Here is a 14393-nt window from a genome sequence, read left to right as displayed (position 1 = left end):
AGAACCTTTGACTGAATGGTTCTTCGTGGAACCAAAAATGGTTCTTCTATGGCATCACTGTGAAGAACCTTTTAAAGCACCTTAATTTTTAAGAGTGTAAGCGATAATGCAGTTTAAATTACTTAGTGACTTGCATAATTATAGTCTCATATGTGGTCTAAAGGATTGAGTGGTGCTTTTGTTCTGAAGCATTTGGATTGCAAATTTATACATGGTATCAAAAATACAAAGGGAATTTTTGTCAGTGATACAGATGTAGACTCAGATATGTTTGCATTATTCAGGTGTTTGATTATGAACAGCCAACTTTGGCATTACAAATGCAATCCATGTGTGCTAACAGATCAGACTCACTTATATTTCTGAGTCAAGGTCACATTAACAGTCTAAAAGGTACACATGTAATTCACAAAACTATAACTTTGCCACACTAATGCACTCAGGTTGGCATGCATGTGTGAATAATACACTAACCAAAATTATAAACGCAACACCTTTGTTTTTGCCCCCATTTTTCATAAGCTGAACTCTCAGATCTAAGACTTTTACTATGTACACAAAAGGCCTATTTCTGTCAAATATTGTTCAAAAATCTGTCTAAATCTGTGTTAGTGAGCACTTCTCCTTTGCCGAGATAATCCACCCACGTAACTGAAATCTCATTACGAGCATTTAGAAACATTATATTATCAAATTACAGGAATTTAATTTTTGGAATCTGATATTCCAGATTACATGTAATGAGTTGCTACCCATCCTTATTTGTAGGACTGTCAACTTAAACTATACATTTAGTCATTTTAGAATTTTAGTGAAAATGATGGTAGTTGGCAGTCAAGTCAAGTCACCTTTATTTATATAGCGCTTTTAACAATACAGATTGTGTCAAAGCAACTGCACAGTATTTAAACAGCACAATAGTGTGTAAGTAACGCATTATTGTAAATAATCAATTTTCAGTTAAAGGCAGTTCATCAATGAATTCAGTGATATCATCATCCAGTTCAGTTCAAATAGTATATGATATCGCTGGAAAGTGATAGATATCGCTGGAAAGTCAACTTTTAAAAAAGAAATACTGGTGGGGAAAGAGTTAAACTTGTAATCAATTAACAACCCTAACAATCCTAAGCACCATTTTTCTCTCAGCTCTTCTTAGGATTTGGCTTTCCCTATGAAGGTCCCGCCCCTTTAGAGGCAATAGCCAATGGCTGTGTGTTCCTGCAGCCAAAGTTCAGTCCGCCTCGCAGCTCCCTCAACCACGAGTTCTTCAGAGGGAAGCCTACGTCCAGAGAGGTAAGTGCAGTCTACACACTAAATACAGCATATGCCAGCAATTAAAAGAGGGTATTATACAAGAAGAATTCATTTATTTAAAATTCAAAGAAAGTCATGCTTTCTTTAGTCCAACATGGTATGGCTTTTTTAACAAAAAGTAATTTTATAATATCATTCATTTGGACACATGAAGTTTCTAGACATATTTACAAAAACTAAAAAATTAGTACTCCTAAAACATGTAACCTAGCTATCTATATAATCTATGGAAGCCCGTTTCTGCCACTAAATAAATAATAATAATAATAATAATAATAATAATAATAATAATAATAATAATAATAATAAAACAGGTATCTCAGAAAAGGTCTAACAGCTGAAAATGCATATCAGAGCAAAAAAAAAAAAAAAAAAGTCCTGAGGTCAAGATAACTGCCTGTAGAGCTCAGTGACAGACTTGCGTTAAGGCAATGATCTAGGGAAGAGTTCGGAAAAAAAAAAATCTGCTGCATTGAAGGTTCACAGAAGCATTATCCATAATGGAAGACGATTGGAACAACTAGGACTCTAGAAAATGTCTGACAGCCCCCATCCAAGCTGACAGAGCTTGAGAGGTGAAAAGGAGAGGCAAAGAATGGCAGATAATTGCCAAATGCAGATGTGCAAAGCTTATCACATCAGACCCAAAAAGACTTGAGGCTGTAAAGGTGCTTCAACTATGTACTGAGTTAAGGGTATGAATACTTATGCAATGTACTTAATTCAGTGTTTTATTTTTAATACATTTCTCAAATTTGCAAATCTGGTTCCTGCTTTGTCATTAGTATGGTGTATGGAGTGTAAATTGATGTGGGGAAAAACTAATTTAAAGCAGTTTAACATAATGCTACAAAATGTGACAAAAATGAATTAATTCCAACTTTTTATCTCACAATTCTGATTATTGTATTTATTTTTTTCTCACAGTTGCGACTTCTTTCTCAGAATTGTGAGATATAAACTTGTAAGTCAAAATTATGGGATAATAACTCACAACTGTGACTTTTTTACTTTTTTTTTCTTGCAATTCTGACTTTTTTTTCAGAACTATAAAGTCAGAATTGCATGATATAAAGTCCCAATTGCGTGTTATAAAGATATAAACTCACAATTCTGACTTTTTTTCTTAGAATTGAGAATTTATATCTTGCAAATGTGACACCTTTCTTGCTATTTTTTTTTTTTTTTTTTTTGCAATTTTGACTTTTTTTTCAGAATTGTAAGATATAACCTCAAAATTGCATGTTATGGAGCCCAATTCTGAGGAAAAGAGACTTTTCTTCTCAGTATTGCACGTTTATATCTCACAATTTTGACTCATATCTCACAATTCTGACAATTTCTTATTATAAAATAAGAATTGCGAGATACAAAAAGTCAGAATTGGAAGTTGTATCTTTATAACACACAACTGCAACTTTATATCACGCAATTCCTACTTTGTAGCTTTATATTTCTGAGAAAAAAGGTCAGAATTGCGAAGTTGAACAGTGAGAGACATAATAACAACAACAACAAACAATCCAGAAAAATGCATTTCAAAAAAGTTATAAATTGATTTGCATTTTAATGAGTGAAATAATTATTTGACCCCTTTGCAAAACATGACTTAGCACTTGGCAATCACAGAGGTCAGACATCTCTTGTAGTTTGTACCAGGTTTGCACACATCTCAGGATGGATTTTGTCCAACTCCTCTTTGCAGATATTTTCCAAGTCATTAGGGTTTTGAGGCTGACGTTTGGCAACTCAAACCTTCAGCTCCCTCCACAGATTTTCTATGGGATTAAGGTCTGGAGACTGGCTAGGCCACTCCAGGACCTTAATACCTTTATTATAAAATACGTAAAGTATGCACCAATTCAGATGTTAAAGCATTTCAAACTAATGTTTCTGAAAACAGCACATCTATTGTATATATACATGTTTACATTTCTGAATTCTACTCCCTTACATTCACATTAAAATTCCAAATTCAGGAATTGTATTAAAACTTAAAAGGCAATCTCAAATCACTTCTGAATGGCACACAGTTCAGCTATTCATATAATCCTGCTTTTCAGAGCTGCAAAACTGTAAACTGTGAAAATGAACTGGAGCTGAAGAATCAGTGTGCACTCATGAAAGATAGTACTCATGTTTTCTTCTTCTCATCAGGTGTCATCTCAGCATCCATACACCGAAGAGTACATTGGCAAACCCCATGTCATAACAGTAGACTTCAACAACACTCAAGAATTTGAAACAGCTGTTCAAGACATTCTCAAAGAGAAGGTAAACATTAGCTTTCTTAAATATATCAAAACTTAATTTTTGAGCAGTAATATGTATTGCTAAGAACTTCATTTGAACAACTAAGGGTGATTTTATCAGTATTTAGATTTTTTCGCACCCTCAGATTCCAGATTTTCAAATAGTTCGATGGTTCTGTGGTCCGGGGTCACATATACTGTCATCCAGAACGGTTTAGTTGTTGGAAGCGAAAGATTTAAAGATGTTCTCATCTCTTATGGTGCCATGCAGTGTTTTTAGGCTGGTTTATTCTTCAGTTCTGACTCAGATGCTTTCTCCAAGCAGAAATGTACGGTTGTTATGGGAACCCATACAGTACCTTTTGAAAGTTTGAAATCATTTTTTTTTTATCCACAGTGCAAAAATAGGGTAAGTAAACACAGACAGGAACATGTTTTTGAATGTAGAGAAAAAGTTTTCAGTTGTAGAGATGCACAAAATATCAGTCTCAGCATTCCTCCTGTTTTCAAACAATTCCCCCATCTGCCATTTGTCAGCCATCACTGGTCAAGCTTAAGATAGACAAGTCAAACTGCTTAAACTAAAAGATTATTCTAAAAAAAAGCACACTGCTCATTTGAATATGAGTCAAATGTCCATAGTACATTAATGACATGCATTGTCAGGCATTAGTTCAGTGAACATGATGTGTTAGGTGCATAGTTTGCAGAAATGTCTCAAGTTTCTGTCTGTCTCTTGTTATTTCACCGTTTGCATAGGTGGAGCCCTTTATACCGTATGAGTACACTTGTGAAGGCATGCTGGAGAGAGTGAATGCTTACATTCAACATCAGGTATGTAGGCATTTCAGCCACTATACTATTAAAGAACAAATATAAACATCCATAAATACTTGGACTATGGAGAAAAGGATCCATTTGTGTGTCCATATGTCTCGATGCCATTTGCTAACATCCTCCAGAAACACACTATTTGAATTCTGTTATCTTTGCTTATGGATTCTCAATTCTGGAGCCAATTCTGAATCACACAAGCCAAAATTGTTAGGTGACTAATAACTCTGAAGTCACAGGACAAAACATGTGCAGATACACGCTACACTGTATCATTCAGTATATCATTCAGCAGGGTTGCCAGGTCCCAGAATTTTTTTCAACCCAAAGCCAACTGAAAACCTGGCTAAAGGGAATGAAAACTAGTGTAATTTTTATTTTGTCCAATTGCATTGACAGCTGAGGGATTCCCATAAAGGGCCATAAAATGTTTTAAACTCAATTAAAATCAAACGTTTACATACACCTTGTAGAATCTGTAAGAGGATCATACAAAATGTTATTTTTTATTTAGTACTGACCTGAAAAAAAGATATTTCACAGAAAAATACATTACATATAGCCCACAAGAGAAAATAATAGTTGAATTTATAACAATGACCCTGTTCAAAATATTCACTGCATCGTATTTCCCTCTGGAGCATCAGTGAGAGTTTAAACATTCTGTAATAGTTGCATATGAGTCCCTCAGTTGTCCTCAGTGTGACAAGAAGGATCTCAAAGTCATACAGTCATTGTTGGAAAGGGTTCAAATACACAAAAATGCTGAAAAAATAGAATTTGTGGGACCTGAAGGATTTTTTTTTTTCCAAGAACAGCGGGCAGATTAATTGTTCAGGACAAACAACAGACTCATCACTAAGCAAAAAAATAAAAATAAAAATAAAAAAAACTCGGCTGTGGATTATTCGAGTAACAACATTGTATTAAGAATCAAGTGGATGAAAACTTTTGAACGGTGTCATTTTTATAAATTCAACTATTATTTTCTCTTGTGGACTATATGTAAATGTATTTTATGTGAAATATCTTATTCAGGTCAGTACTAAATAAAAAATAACACGCATTTTGTATGATTACCCCTTTTATTTTGGTCAAATAATTAACATTTTGCAGATTCTGCAAGGTGTACATAAACTTTTTACTTCAACTGTATGTCTGTCACAATGTGATAAACTGACATAGCCATCCATAAAAGTTAAGGCAAAGTCAAATTTAAGCTTTATATCAGAGGTTCTCAACTCTGGCCCTCGAGGTCCACTTTCCTGCAGAGTTTACCTCCTACCTTGATCAAACTCACCTGCCAATAACTTTCTAGTAATGATGAAGAGCTTGATTAGCTTGTTCAGGTGTGTTTGATTAGGGTTGGAGCTAAACTCTGCAGGAAAATGGACCTCGAGGGCCAGAGTTGAGAACTCCTGCTTTATATGATACATTTATATGACGCTTTTCACAATGCTTGGTTTTAATACAATACATGAAAACTATTTTCTGTTCTCAGTCAAGACCATTATTAATAGCCTACATACTCTTATTTTTGCACACAAGCTTCAATGTGCAATTAATTTACAATGTCAAACTCAATTAACCTGCCTTAAAATTCCTTATGTGGGCGAAACTCACATAAATTCTAGGTTGTTCAGTGACATCAAATGTGTCAAAACAATCTCTCCTTCACTCGCTCTTTCAGTGGCACTTAGGTTGCCAGGTATTTTAGTACAAGGATCAACACGGATGAGTAAAAACATGCATTTTTTGTATCATTTTAACTAGTCTACAGATAAAGTTTTTGGCAGCTGTGATGTATTATATAAGTAGCCCCAAAAAAGTCAACCCTGCATTTTCAAAATAGCTTAATTGTTTGGGAAAACTGTGAGCCTGGCAACACTGTCATGCAGGATTCTTTAATATTATTATTTTATTATGACTTGGATATAGTATTTAGGACAGATAGTGTATGAATTGGGAGCAGTGCAAGTCTATGATCTGTCTTACGCACACATGCACACGTAGACAAAAATGTAAGAGAATAAACGTAAGCATATTTTTGCCTATGATGTGAACTACGTATATGCTGAGCTTGCTAGTCAGTTGCCTCTGAGATTTGATGTGAGCACATAAAGTGAAACGCACACTTTTGAGAACCTGAACAACCCTGAATGCTTTGTTCAACACCTTTAACACTTAGCCCCCCCCCTCCTTTTTTTCCGAGCTCAAACCTAAAAATAACTTATAAGAAACAAAAATGACTCCTTTGAACTATGCATAATTGTGTGTTTTTTAATGTTATCCATTAATTGACATGACACTATAAAAGTATATGATACTGCTTTTTTGAGTTAGGTAAACAAACTATAGGCTCGTTAAATAACTATAATGATAAATATATTAGCGTCCACACCAATGCATCATTATATCTTATTAAGACTTTATAGTTATAATTTTTGGTGTAAAAAAAGACTTACAGTATGTCACAGAAGTGAGTACAACCCTCACATTTCAGCAACCATTATAGTATATCTTCTCAAGGGACAATACTATAGAAATATAAAATGAAAGATATATTTTAGACTAGTTAATGTGCAGCTTGTATAGCAGCATAGATTTACTGTCCCCTAAAAATTATTCAACATACAGCCATTATTGTCAAAATAGCTGGCAACAAAAGTGAGTACACCCTAAGTGAACTTGTCCAAAGTGTCAATATATTGTGTTAGCACCATTGTTATCTGGCACTGCCTCAATCATCCTGGGCATGGAATTGACCAGAGCTGCACAGGTTGACACATGGTGCTTCTCCATATTCCGCTTGAGGATGCCCCACAGGTGCTTAATAGGGTTCAGGTCTGGAGACATACTTGGCCCGCTTATCACCTTCAGCTTCCTCAGCAAGGCAGTTGTCATCTTGGTGGTGTGTTTGGTGCGTTATCATGCTGAAAAAACTGTAATTCGTCCATGTTTTCCTCAATGAACTGCAGCTCCCCAGTACCAGCAGCACTCATGCAGCCCCAGACCATGATGCTACCACCACCATGCTTGACTGTAGACAAAACACAATTTTCATGGTACTCCTCACCAGGGCATCGCCACACATGCTGGACACCATCTGAGCCAAACAGGTTTATCTAGCTATCTTATTATGGTTCCACTAATTCATGCTCTTAGACTGGTTGTCTTCAGCAAACTGTTTGGAGGCTTTCTTTTGAGCCAGCTTCAGATGAGGCTTCCTTCTGGGCATATGGTTTGTGCATTGTCAAGCTGAACTTCTACTTCTGCAACCTTTAATGCAATGCTGGCAGCACTTATGCATCTGTTTTTTTGAAGCCAGGTTTTGCACCTGACCCAAAGAATGAGTGCTCAACTTTGTTGATCGACCCTTGGAAGGCCTGTTCCAAATGGAACCAATCTTGGAAAACCTCTGTATGACCTTCACCACTGTAGTGTAACTCAGTTTCATGGTGTTACTGAACCTCTAATAGCCTTGGCCATCTTTGTGGAGAGCAACAATTTTAATTATCAAATCCTCAGAGTTCTTTGCCATGAGGTGCCATGTTGAACATCCATTGGTCAGTATGAGAGAACTGTACTTAAAGCACCTAATTTATCTTCTCTAATACAAGATACACAAGTTTGTATGGTCCTGTCAAGCAGACAAAAACATAAATATGATGAATGAGATGTGGCTTTGTATGGTTAAACAATATGCTTCTTTTATCACTTAGGGTGTACTCACTTTTGTTGCCAGCTATTTTGACAATAATGGCTGTATGTTGAATTATTTTTTAGAGGACGGTAAATCTATACTGCTATACAAGCTGCACACTGACTACTCTAAAATATATCCAAGTTTCATTTCTATGGTATTGTCTCTTGAGAAGATATGCTAAAATGCTTGCTGAAATGTGAGGGGTATACTCACTTTTGTGAGATACTGTATGTTGGGCTAGTATTAAAACCTTTGAATTGTTATACATTGTTATCATTGTAATAATAATTGTCAAGAAAATGTCACAGTAGAATTGGTAATGGTCCTAAAAATAGGCCTCATTTTCAGTTTATATGTCTTTCTTTTGACTTTCTTTTGTAAGAATTTATTATTAATAAACTGATATTTTAGGGAATTCTTTGGGCTCTGCTTTTACTTGTGTTGTTATTATTATTTTGGCAAAACAGTTTTGAGTCTATTTGACATTATTTGGATTCTCTATCAGTGACAAGGCATCATAAAGCTGTCTTACAAAGATAATTTCAGTCATAATCACATTCAGTGTATTTATTATTATTATTATTATTTATTATTATTTTTTTTTTTGCAGGATTTTTGTCACCGCAGCAGAACATTCCCAACAGCCAATGAATCCAGATCATGGCCTGGGAATCCACCCAGTCCTTTCCTCCAGCTGCTCAACTCCACAGCTTTGATCTGGGCTCCCAACATCACTGCTCCGGCCTGCTGGCCGCCCCTCAGCGCCCTCCGGCTCTTCTTGTCTCCAGAGGACTCGTCCTGTGTGAAAACCTGCCAGGATGCCAGTCTAATCTGCGAGCCAGCTTACTTTCCTTTCATCAACAATATGGAGGCCTTCAATGGGTGAGAGAAACGTGGCATTTCTGGATTTATGCGCATTTTTGCATAAATGCGTTTGTTGTTTTATTTATTTGTTCACTATGCAGCATTATGACTTTGATTTGTTGGGGGACACCGCTTGATGTGAAACCTATAATTACTGTGTAATGCATTATAATACACAGTGTAATCCTTGTTTAACATTATAATATGCATGTGTTCAGTGTTAGGAAGGTTACTTTACTTACAGATTACAAGTTACCCTATTTAAAATGCCATATGTAGTGTAACTATTTCAATTACTTTATTAAAGTAATGTAACTGATTACATTTGATTACTTTTCCAAAAAGTGTTTTCAACTGTTAATCATTTTGAAACATTTAAACCAGGCAGGGTTAAGCTTACAGTAATACATGACACTGATTACTGTCAGACTTTCAAAATACTTAATCACTTAAATTAAGATTATAATAATTTAATTTTTAAAGCACAGCAACCACAAAATCAAACTTTAACACTTTACTTTGAGATCATTCTGAGGTTAAATACTGATTTAAAATCATAACAAGACACAGTTTAATAGCTATGATACTGTTTTTGAAATCAAATCTTTGCATAGCTATGACAGGAAGCATTGGCATCTTGTAACAGATAGTCCACTGAAAGGCAAGTTGAAGATGAGAACCCAAGTGCAGTTTATTGATATCCAAAGTGAAAATCCAAACAAACAATAATCCAAACAATGACTTGACAACTTGACTTGACTTGAAATAGACTTGACTTGAAACAGACTCACCAACAGCGGGTTACAACATTAATACACAACAAAAGACAATGGCAACATGAGGGCTATATATATCAAACAATGAGGGTCACATGACACAAGCCAACCAATGGGAAACAAGGCGCAAGACTATAGCAACCAGTGAACAAACAGAACAGAGAACCAAACCAATGATAGCATGACACATTGAACAGAGGAACCAATATCAGGAATACACGAGGGAAAGGGAAGCAAGACACTAAAAGCATGAATCAAACTACAAAATAAAAGACATGAAAACATTAACATGAAACAAAACCCCAAAACAAATCCCAAACCCCACGTTACACATCTTAAAAATGAAGCATATCCATAAACCTAGATAAGATATAGTTGGTGTTTTATAATTTAGAGCAGTCAGTGAAATTTGGGAAAGAAATCCATTAAAAACAGGATAAAGTACAACAATCATTTTCAATGTGATCCTAACTTGAAATGTATATATTCTATACAACCAATCAATATAAGTCATTTTTTACAGTACTTCATAGGATGAGCATTTCATCTGCTCAGAAATTTCAGTCGTACAGTATTGCACCTTTCTATTTTTCTAATTTTTCATGAGCTTTTTTTGCTTCAAATCAAAGCCTGTAATCTTTTGATTCATCTCACAGCTAGATGGTTTGGTTTACAGCTGACAGATCTTCGATCCCTATGAAGAAAATGAATGAAAAATATTTATGTAACCAAGGCCCGCTGTAGAAATGAGCAATCATTGTTCTCTATTCACTGTGCTGTATCGCATTTCTTTCCCCTTTTCTCATCTGCAGTTCTTTGAAACCGATAAATTGTCTGAATGTGTGTTTTTCAGGCTTAATGCTCAGTGCGAGTCTTTAGAAGCGGAGAAGAATCATGTGTTTCCAGCCGTACATGTGGACAGAAGAGAGTGTTTCCAGCAAAAGGAGCCGCTGCTATTCAGTTGCGCTGGAGTCAGCGCCAAACACCAGCGGCTTTGCCCGTGCAGAGACTACCTCCACGGCCAGGTGGCGCTATGCAGGGACTGCCTTTGAGTTTTCACCATAGACCTCTGGAGACGTCTGTGGTAAACCGAGGCCAGTCCTGGACAGTCGAACATGGGCCCAGAACGCCGTTATCAACAGGTTCATGGGAATTGTTGGACTGAGGTCGTTGACGACAAGCTTGAAGATGCGTCCAGAGAAGTGTCCTCACTCTTGGTTACTTTGATCCAAAGCAAAACTTTGCCTCCAGGTGAGCTTGTTAGTTGTGATGGTAACGTGATGCTTTGGGGTTCACCATCTTTGGTGTCTGTCTGAAAGAGCTCGGCTGGTGGTGGTTTCAAGGGTGGACGACGTGAGCAGAAAATAAAAGCAAAATACAGTTTTGAGTGTAGAGCTCCTTTGTGATGCAGGTCAGAGTCTAGAAGCGGTAGCTTGTGCCAGAACTGTACATGAATTTTAAAGTCAACATGAAAGATTATAGAGAGTGGCAGGTTGATGTATTTATGTAGGCCAAAACCTAGAAACAAGATGCATCTCAGCACTTCTGGTTCTACTGTGTTTTTTTTTTTTTTTGAAGGTTATTGTTTTTTTTTTTGTTTTTGTTTTTTTTAAGGTTATTGGTAAAATGCCTAAAATAAAGTTTGTGTGTAACACAGCCTTAACATACTATAATGTACAATATAAAATACATCATACCCACGTGATGCAAACTTACAGGTTGGTCTACAAAAATACATCATAATTGCAGCACTCTACACTTTTAAAAATGAAGGAGCTTTAAAAGGTTCTTCAAGCGATGCCATAGAAGAACCATTTTTGGTTCCACAAAGAACCATTTAGTCAAAGGTTCTTTAAAGAACCATTTCTTGTTTACTTTTTTTATAATCTGAGGAACTTATTTTGCCACAAAGAACCTTTTGTGAAACAGAAAGATTCTTCAGATGTTAAAGGTTCTTTATGGAACCATTTAGACAAAAAGGTTCTTCTATGGCATCGTGAAGCACCTTTATTTTTAAGAGTGTATACACAACCCATTCCAATGTGTTATATTTTGGAGAATAGGAGATCTTAGGAATTATGATTAGGTTAAATAGGAGTTTCACTCATAGGGTGAGACGTGGTTCTTTCCATCGGAATCTGGCTAGATTGTGAGATTGGCTGTCATATACAGTACCAGGATACAATTGATTGATTTTTTTTTTTATTTTTTTTTTTTCTGTGCTGTTATCTGTCTGGATGTTATGGAAGTCTGTTTCAGCCACTGAATAAAATTTAAAAAAAAAATAGGATAATAAATAAAAAATAAAGTCAGTATTGCATGAAATAAACTCACAATTGTGAGGGAAAAAATGGTAGAATTGTGAGATAAAAAGTCACAACTGCGATTTATAAAGTCAGAACTGTGACTTTATATCTCGCAATTCTGAGAAATAAAGTTAATATTGCATGATATAAACTCGTAGTTGTGTGATACACTTAAAAAAATACTTTTCTTACTTAGATATTTTGTCTTGTTTCCAGCCAAAATATCTAAAAATTCTTAAATAAAGAATGATTTTGTTTCAGAAAAATCAAAAGTCAAAAGTCAAGTTTTTGCTTAGAACAAGCAAAATAGTTTGCCAATGGTACAGTATAAGCAAAAAAAAAAAAAAAAAAAAAAAAAAAAAAAAAATCATAAATCATAAATACTCGCAATTGCAAGAAAAAAAACTGCAAAAATGTTTTTCTTACTTAGATTTTTTTATTTGTTTCCAGCAAAAATATCTACAAATTCTTAAATCAAGAATGATTTTCTAGACGAGTAAAAATTATTGTCTTGTTTGCAGAATAAACAAGTCAAAATTAGTTTTCAATTAGTTTTTGCTTAGAACAAGCAAAATAATCTGCCAATGGGGTAAGAAGAAAAAAAAAATATTTCAAACAGAAAACAAGATTATTTTTCTTACCTCATTGGCAGATTATTGTGCTTGTTTCAAGCAAAAACACACTTATTTTTATTTATTTATTTTTTTTCTGAAAACAAGACAATAATTTTTACTCATCTAGAAAATCCTTCTTGATTTAAGAATTTTTAGATATTTTGATTGGAAACAAGACAAAAAATCTAAGTAAGAAAAGCATTTTTGTACTGATTCAAACTCGCAATTCTGTGAACATATCAGTCTTTTTTTCTCTTCAGAACTGGACTTTAAAACTTGCAATTGCAAGTTTATATCTCACAATTCTGAGAGAAAAAAGTCAGAATTGTGAGATGTAAACTTGCAATTGTGAAAAAAAAGAGTCAGAATTGCACGTTTATATATACAATTCTGACTTTATATCTTGCAATTCTGAGAAAAAAGGCAGAATTTGGAGATGTAAACTGCGAGAAAAAAAGGCAGAATTGTAAGATAAAAAGTCGCAATTACCTTTTTGATTTTTTTATCCAGTGGCAGAAATGGGCTTCTATAGAAAACTCTCTGATTTCATCAAAATATCTCAATTTGTATTCTAAAGATAAACAAAGGTCTTACGAGTTTGGAACAACATGAGGGTTTGGTCGAACTAATTCCTTTAAGGTTAGGGTTTCGATTGAGTTTAGGGTTAGCGTTTGTTTTTTATGTTGTATAGCCTGTTATTGACATGACCAGTGAATTCTTTAGAGACGGCTGCAAGGATTTAGAATCACACAATGGAGTCAGAGCCGAGTTTGCAGTGGTTTGTAAAGAAATACAGTCCCTTGAAACAGCCTGACTAATATTTATTTGCATATTGGTTTACATGAACCGTTTCAGACACACTTGTGTAGTTTTGCATTAGAGTTTCAACAGGAACATTTTTGTGAACGTTGTGTTGTTTAGGAGAAGAAACAGCAACTAGAACATAGGAAATGATGTTTTAACTGTAGTTTCTATGCAAATTTGGGTCTGCATGGTTGCTGCTTTCTACCACCTCGATCTGGGCATTTCTTACACATTTCTGTAGACATTTTATATTTTTAAAGGTTATAATTATAAAATGCATTAGTTGTTTCAGTTGATTGAGTGTGGTTTTTCAAAGTAACCACTATGCATAAATGCAAAATATATGGACAATATGAACATATGGCAATAGAATCGAGATCTACAGTAACTCTTTATTTTAAGGTGACATTGTTACTACACAAATAAGTGCTGAGTAATATCTATTAACAACATGTACTTACAATAGGGTTAAGGTTAGAGTTTGGTTTAGGTTTAGTTGCTTGTAATTATGCATAATTTACTGTTATTATATACAGTAGTAAGTGCATGTACCGTATGTAACTGTCACTTTAAAATGACGTGTTTCTAGATCCAAGGATCATTTTTATTCCTGAATTCTTTGAATTCACAGCTACAAAATAAAAAAAAAGCAGACATTTGACCCCAAACCTATAAAATCTCATTGGATTAATCTCCAATTACATTGGATTTCTTTGGAACACTAAAAAAGAATGCTCAAGACTTGTTGTATAAAATGAGTGAGTTATTACATTTTGATGAAAGATTACAGAGAAAGTTTACTAAGTATACGTGTACTATAAGACCAGCTGTGCATATTATGTAATTAGGGTCAGTTTTGGTTTCATGTTGACTTCTAAGTTCATTTGGAATGAAATCCTCAGCTGTGAAAAAAAAAAAAA

Source organism: Garra rufa, chromosome 1 (assembly GCF_049309525.1).
Source record: "Garra rufa chromosome 1, GarRuf1.0, whole genome shotgun sequence".
NCBI lineage: Eukaryota > Metazoa > Chordata > Actinopteri > Cypriniformes > Cyprinidae > Garra > Garra rufa.
This window is presented reverse-complemented; position numbering follows the sequence as displayed.